The sequence below is a fragment of the Sapajus apella genome, unplaced genomic scaffold, assembly GCF_009761245.1.
Source record: "Sapajus apella isolate SASKATOON/1434 unplaced genomic scaffold, GSC_monkey_1.0 scaffold367, whole genome shotgun sequence".
NCBI classification, from domain to species: domain Eukaryota; kingdom Metazoa; phylum Chordata; class Mammalia; order Primates; family Cebidae; genus Sapajus; species Sapajus apella.
The window spans coordinates 61,686-68,496 of NW_022437306.1; positions in this window are offsets into that span (position 1 = coordinate 61,686).

The window sequence follows — 6,811 nt, forward strand, 5'->3', positions numbered from 1 at the left end:
TGTGTGTGTTGCTACCCTGTCCTTAAGGAAACTCCTTTGTTAATAAGCACAGATTTCTCTGCAGCAGGTTTAGTTAGAGCCTTGGAGTTGATCACCATCTCTCTCCATTGTCCGCCCCATCACCACCCTGGAAATGGTCAACAACACATTGACCAATCGCAGGGGTCTCCCAGGACACAGTGATCATTGATGGTACTGGCTTATCTTTTTAGCTCATCCCAGTTTTCTCTCTCAGCCCAAAGATTCTGGTGGGAAAAGACTTGAGAAAGAGTACTACCTCCTTCCACTGGGAAGTCATGTCAGCAACTCCATCAGTGTGCATTTCTGATTTTATGCTAAGGTTGAGCACACTTGTACTTCTAACTACATACCATCCACAATCACATCCTAAAAGAGACAGCATTGTCACAGGTAAGCATTCATCCGGGAGGAGATGCTGAGAGGGAGGGTTTTTCTGGTTACTCATTCTTGGGGGAGAGAACACATTCATCCATCATCTCTTAGAAAATCACGTGAGGATAATGTCAAATTATTTTTGGAACAAGGTTAGTAAATGACTTCTTTAATATTTTGGCCCATGTATCACCTGCTGGGTTGGGAGAGGGTCTGGTAAGGATGCACTAATCTGCCTGTCCTCAGTGTCTCTACACACATGTGGCCTCCTCCAGGACCCTCCTCAGCCTGCCATAGATCAAGTCTTCATTCTTTCTCCTCATTTACCTCTGTCCTTAGACAATTCCATGACGCTCTCAGTAGATGAACTAAGTATGTTTCTGACATTTTCTTTTGGTCCAGGCGCAACTTAGAGATTAAATGTCTCAACTTTGAAACTTTGAATCAGTATTTGAATCTCTTACTACATAGAGATCTAGTTTAGTGATCTCGATCTGAAATAGGAAAATGTTTCTGGTAAAACATTTTCTAAAAGTAAATTTAGCACAGAGGCTTGAGGGTTTTGCTCCCTTGGCCTCAGCAATCGTACTTTTGTGATAGTGATGATGATTATGATGAGACGACAATGCCTTGGTCCATGTGAGATGCTATAACAAAACACCTTAGAACGAGTCATTTCTAAACAATCGAAACACATTGCTCACAGGGGCTGGAAAGTCCCAGATCAAGGCCCCGGCAGCTTTGGTGTCTGGTGAGAGCCCATTCTTTATAGAGGGTGGCTTCTAACTGGAGCCTCACAAGGTAGAAAGGGAAAGGGAGCTCTCTAGGACTTCTTTTATGAGGGTCCTAAGTATTTGTGAGGGCTCTGCCCTCATGACCTAGGTTCCACTTCTTAATACCACTGCATTGGGGATTGGATTTCAGCATGAATTTTGGGGGAGAGACACAAACACTCAAACCACAGCAAATAGTAATGGTGATGATATTGATAATAATAATACCTCTAGAAAGTAAAGTGGAGGCTGAGAGCTGTTGTCCACATTTCTGTCTCCTACACTTGCACCCTGAAAGCAATCTTCTTTATTGCCTCTCACCCCTTCTTTAACCCCAGAGGACCCTACTGGAAACCCACCTTGCCATTGGTTCCTCCACCCTCCACAGGCTGTGTGCTGTGTGTCCCTTTGAGCAAGGACACCTGAGAGCAGCTGCCAGTGACCACATAATTAGTGGTCAGATCAATGGATAGAGGCAGGGTGAGTGAGGTCATGCAGGAGACATTGTGACCCTCTTGACAGAAGTCAGGCTAAAGTGGCAGTGAGGGAAAGATGGGTGGTAGGATGTGGGGACTATGTAGGCACCCTTTTCATAGGGTTTTCCTGAAAAGCTGGGTGAAGACAGCTCTTGTGTGTCCAAGAAGTGTTTGTCTTTTAGTTGGTATAGATTCAGTAGAGAGAATAAGAGATGGAGCAGGTGAGAGAAAGAATTGCTGGAGTCCTATTATGGTTTGTCTCTGTGTCCCCACCCAAATTTCATCTCCAATTGTAATCCCCACGTGTCAAGAGAGGGAGCTGGCGGGCGGTGATTGGATCATGGAGGCAGTTTTTCCTATGCTGTTTTCGTGATAGTGAGTGAATTTGCCTGAGATCTGATGGTTTAAAAATGGTGCTTGTCTCTTCTCTCTCTCTCCTGCTGCCATGTAAGATATGCCTGCTTCCACTTTGCCTTCCACCATGATTGTAAGTTTCCTAAGGCCTCCCAAGCCATGCAGAACCATGAGTCAATTAAACCTCCTTTCTTTACAAATTACCCAGTCCCAGGCACTTCTTTACAGCAGTGTGAAATGGACTAATACCAGTCCTGTCCATGAGTAAGCAAGGAAACGCCATCTAGGATCTTTTCTCTCTTCTTCCCTCTTCACTTTCCCTCCTTTGTTCCCTCCTTTCCTCTTTCGTTTCTTCCCTCCCTTTTCTTTATTCCTCCTACCCTGCTTTCCTCCCTCTCCTTTCTCCCTCCTTCCGTTTTTTTTTTCAATCTTAAAACTCTAGGAAATCCAACAGATTATTTTAGAAGAAAATGCATTTTTCTTCTAAAATGCACTAGGTGAAGAGTTAAGATCAAGAAGCAGAGAGCTTTGTAGACATGTAGGATATACCTGCAGAGTTCACGATTTAACTACCAAACTGTCCCAAGGAGAGAGGGCAGGGCCAGGCAGGTATCTTGATGCTTCCTCTTAGAGCCTATGCTGTCTTTCTTCTTGATGTTTACTCCCCTCTCATCGTGTTCTGTGCTATGTTGTCCTCATGTAACTGTACCTTCAAAAAGGACCTGTTTTTAAGAGCTTTTACATGAATCAAAATTATGTCTAGATGTGAGAAAATGCTTTGTGCTCCTCAACTTTGCCATTAAATGTATAATAACTGATGAAGTGGCACCTCTTCCTCAATGACCAGTGGATACATGAATAAGAAAAAGTCCATACCTGTAGAGAGCTCATATACTAATGGAGAGGTAAAAATGTATCCCCAGAGCAGGAGGCACAATTGCATAAGCAGCCTAAACCAGAAGGAAGGGAGCACTTGGGAAGCACAGGAGGGCAGGGCGTTCCCCACTTGGAACCACCTTGATTCCATGAGGAAACAGGTCTTTGAGTTGAGAAAATAATAAGGCACAGTCTTTAGGGATGTTGTGGGGTAGGTGAGGGCATGCAAGGAGAGGAAGTGGGAGGAGCCAAGCACGGTTTATAGGAAAACAATGGGAATAACTGGGGAAGGTCAAGGGACCTAAAGGGAACAGACGTCAATGAACCTGGAAAGCATTCCAGGTTCTGGGAACAAAACCTCCCCCAAACTGCAGCAGTACCAGTCTGCTTGACAGAAACTCTCATTTCATAACCATTCACTCACATCTCATGATCACAATGGAAAGGCTCGGGCTTGGAAAAGAAACTCAGTGTGGATTTACTCAAGATGATACTGACACAGACTTAGTGTCTTTTTGACATGGGGTTTTGAATTCTAACGTCCTATCACTCCTGTTGGTTTGGGATTACAGGAGAAGCAACCCACAAAACTCCTCCTGTGCCATCCCTGAGCCCTGGTCTAGAGACCTGGGAAGAACATTCCAAGGATGTCCGAGATGGGTTTGTCTGAAACCAACACCACACAATCACCATTACGATGACTAGGATCAAGATTCTGCGTCTTTGAACAGCATAGCTTGATTTGGTTTACATGTTGCATATCTCTGCTGAATGAGCCCTTTCGGAATCCACATTACTTTTTGCAGCATTTTATTCTATTATGGCCATAGGTGCCAATCTGTTTCAAGCTTCTAGAGCAAATATTCAGAACACACACACCTTTATTCCTGTGGCAGCCAGCAGGATTTCTTATATCTTTAGAAAAACCTAAAGAAAGGGGAAAAAAAGATGAACAATAAACAATAAGCAACCAAAGAACAATAGGAGTGATAGGGCGCTAGAATTCAAGGCTCCATGTCAGAAAGACACAAAGCCTGTGTCGGTATCATCTTGAGTAAATCTGTGGCAAGTCTCTTTTCCAAGGCTGGACCTTTCCATTGTGATCATGAGACCTAAGTAAATGATTATGTGAACCTAAGTTTCTTACAAGGAAGCTGGCCCTGCTGCGCTTTGGGGATGCTTAGTTCCTGTAACCAGAATGTGAAAGACTGGTCTCTGCTCAGTGACGAGGGCCCCCAGATGGGGTCAGGTAGGAGCTCAACAAAGACTCCTTGAGAATTCAGTTCCACCACAAAAAATTACCTAAAGCTACCCTACCTCCATTTTACACACACTGGCCAGTAACCTCCGCTTTCCAAATCATGAAGTCCATTAAGTATTTGAACTGGAAGAAAAAGATGTGGCTCAAAGGGTAGACATTGCTTAATGTGAATTTAATATGAAAGTAGCTTAGGGGCAGATGCAGTGGCTCATGCCTGTAATCCCAGCACTTTGGGAGGCCGAGGCTGGTGGATCACATGAGGTCAGGAGTTCGAGACCAGCCTGGCCAACCTACTGAAACCTTGTCTCTATTAAAAATACAAAAATTAGCTGGGCATGGTGGCAAGCACCTGCAATCCCAGCTATGCGGGAGGCTGAGGCAGGAGAATCACTTGAACCCAGGAGGCAGAGGTTGCAGTGAGCCGAGATCATGCCATTGCACTCCAGCCTGGGTGAGAGAGCAAGACTCCATCTCAAGAAAAAAAAGAAGAAAGAAAGAAAATAGCTTACAACTTAAAACAATAACAGTAGAAGTAAATCTTTGTAATGAATTCTTTCTTATCTGTAAATCCTGTTCTCAATCTCACCCTTCCATTTTCCCTCCTTCCTTTCCTTCCTCCTTTCCTTCCTCCTCCCTTTCCTTCTCTTCTTTCCTACTCTCCTAAGTGGTAGAAAATCGCCAAGTGTCTGGTGCCTCCAAGAACCCTTCTGCTCCTCTGTAACCCAGAAGCCATAAAAAAAATTGATAAAATGAGGCTTTTCCAATATAATTTCTATCTGATTAGATATCTCAGGTCTTAGGCTCAAATTGTCTTTCCCTCTTCATTCCTCCCTTCCATTCTCCTTTTCTTCCTTCACCCTTTTATTTTATTCTTATAATATCAAGGAGAAAATGAAATTGGGAATTCAATTTTAAAAGTGGCTTTCAATAAGCTTTTTTCGTGCTGTGAACCCAGAGCAGCCTGCAGAGGAGCAGTGTTTTCCAGGGCCTTCGATCAGAAAAGACTAAGACTGTGTCCCAAACACAAGTTCCCGAAGTACAGGCTGCACCTGATCATTCCTCCAACTTTTCTAGGTCACTCAAATCTACACTTCAAATATAAAAATTTAGAAAAATGACGTTCTGTTCTTCTTTGGATAAAATCAAAATTTCTCACTTTTATTGAAAAATAAAAGTCACCTGACAGGTTTCAACCATAGTCTTACTAGTCATAGAGTGAAGATCCGGGAGGAGATGAGATTTACAAGGTATTGGGCCCCTCGGGCTTGGTGGATGGGGTGAGGCTGCCATGAGGCTCTCAAACTCCTTTCACATGGAAGGCAATGGAGTTTGGCTCAATCAAGCAAGGCATGCAATCTACTCAGTCTAGAAGTGAGCATAGAAGAAAGAGTGTGAGAAAGGGAGTCAAGCTGACGGGAGACAGGGAGGGAGGGAGCGCGCTGAGCCTGGGAGAAATAAGAGGCAGAGAAAGAAGAAAGAGACAAGGGAGAGATACGGCCCTACCACCTGAGCATGCTCAATCGCCTCTGATCTTGGAAGCTAAGGAGGGATGGGCCTAATCAGTACTTGGATGAGAAAGAGGTGAGAGAGAGGCAAGAGAGAGCCTCTACCACGTTCTTCCGCTTATCCAAGCCTCCTATTTCCCTGACCCATTTCACCTGGAAGAGGCGTCAGAAATACGAAGAGGAGCAAAAGAAGGAGATACAGGACCCTCAGGACTGATGGCCAGGAGCTTCACTACGAGCTGAGTCTGCAAAGGACACTGAGCCGTTTGCCTAAACAGGTCTTGGCCCCTGGTCACTGGGCAGAATTTGCAACAGGTAATGATTTCCATGTTAGTAATTACAGTGATTGAAACTGAACTTGTTTCTGGCTGTAACAGAGAAATGGCCCTCTGAGAGCAGAGTACACCCAGGAGCTCTTACGCAAATTTAGACACAAGAAACCCTAGAAAATCACCTTGTTCTGTGCATAGGACCAGAGTTTTGTTCTGTGTTGTGTCATCTGGGACCTGGGGTGTGAATGGAGTGAGGGGTTAGGCCTTTATTACAGAGAACAGGTTCAGGGCCTGTGAACAGGGGCTCACCTGCCTGCTCTGTGGGACGTCCTGTTTTGCCTGAACATCTGGGGACGGTCTCAGGCCACACTGAGAGCTGGTTCCATCTAATTGCATCCATTGCTGGAACATTCACCTCCTTGGGATGGAGGAGGGCTGACTGAAACCCGGGGACCCTGGAGGGGCTCACGGCTCTGGCAGCACCAGCAGCGTGGTGGGCCCAGTCCTCCCAGGAGGCCCCAGCTGGTGAAATTCATGTGAAAGGTCGCCTGAAATTCCCCATCGTCCCCATGTGACAGAGATGAGGCAGATGGGTGCCCGTTTCCTTCCTCTGGGAAGGAGAATGGGAGGGTGGGATTGTGACCACACATGTCCCCTCAGAGTCCACCCAGGCCCGGGCCAGGAGGTGGCCTACGGCCCACACTTGAGTTCTTCAGTTTACAGTGACTCAGGGAGCGTCAGCTCCACAGGGCTTCAGGGCTTTGGGAGCCAGGGCTTCCTGTGCCTTCCACAGACTCAGCACTAAGGGAGCTCACTGCTGTTGGGGTTTGGTGGAGAAGCACACAGTGGGGCTGCAAGGCTTCCACATGGTCTCCCTGTGGGTGATGGGACAGACTTCTGA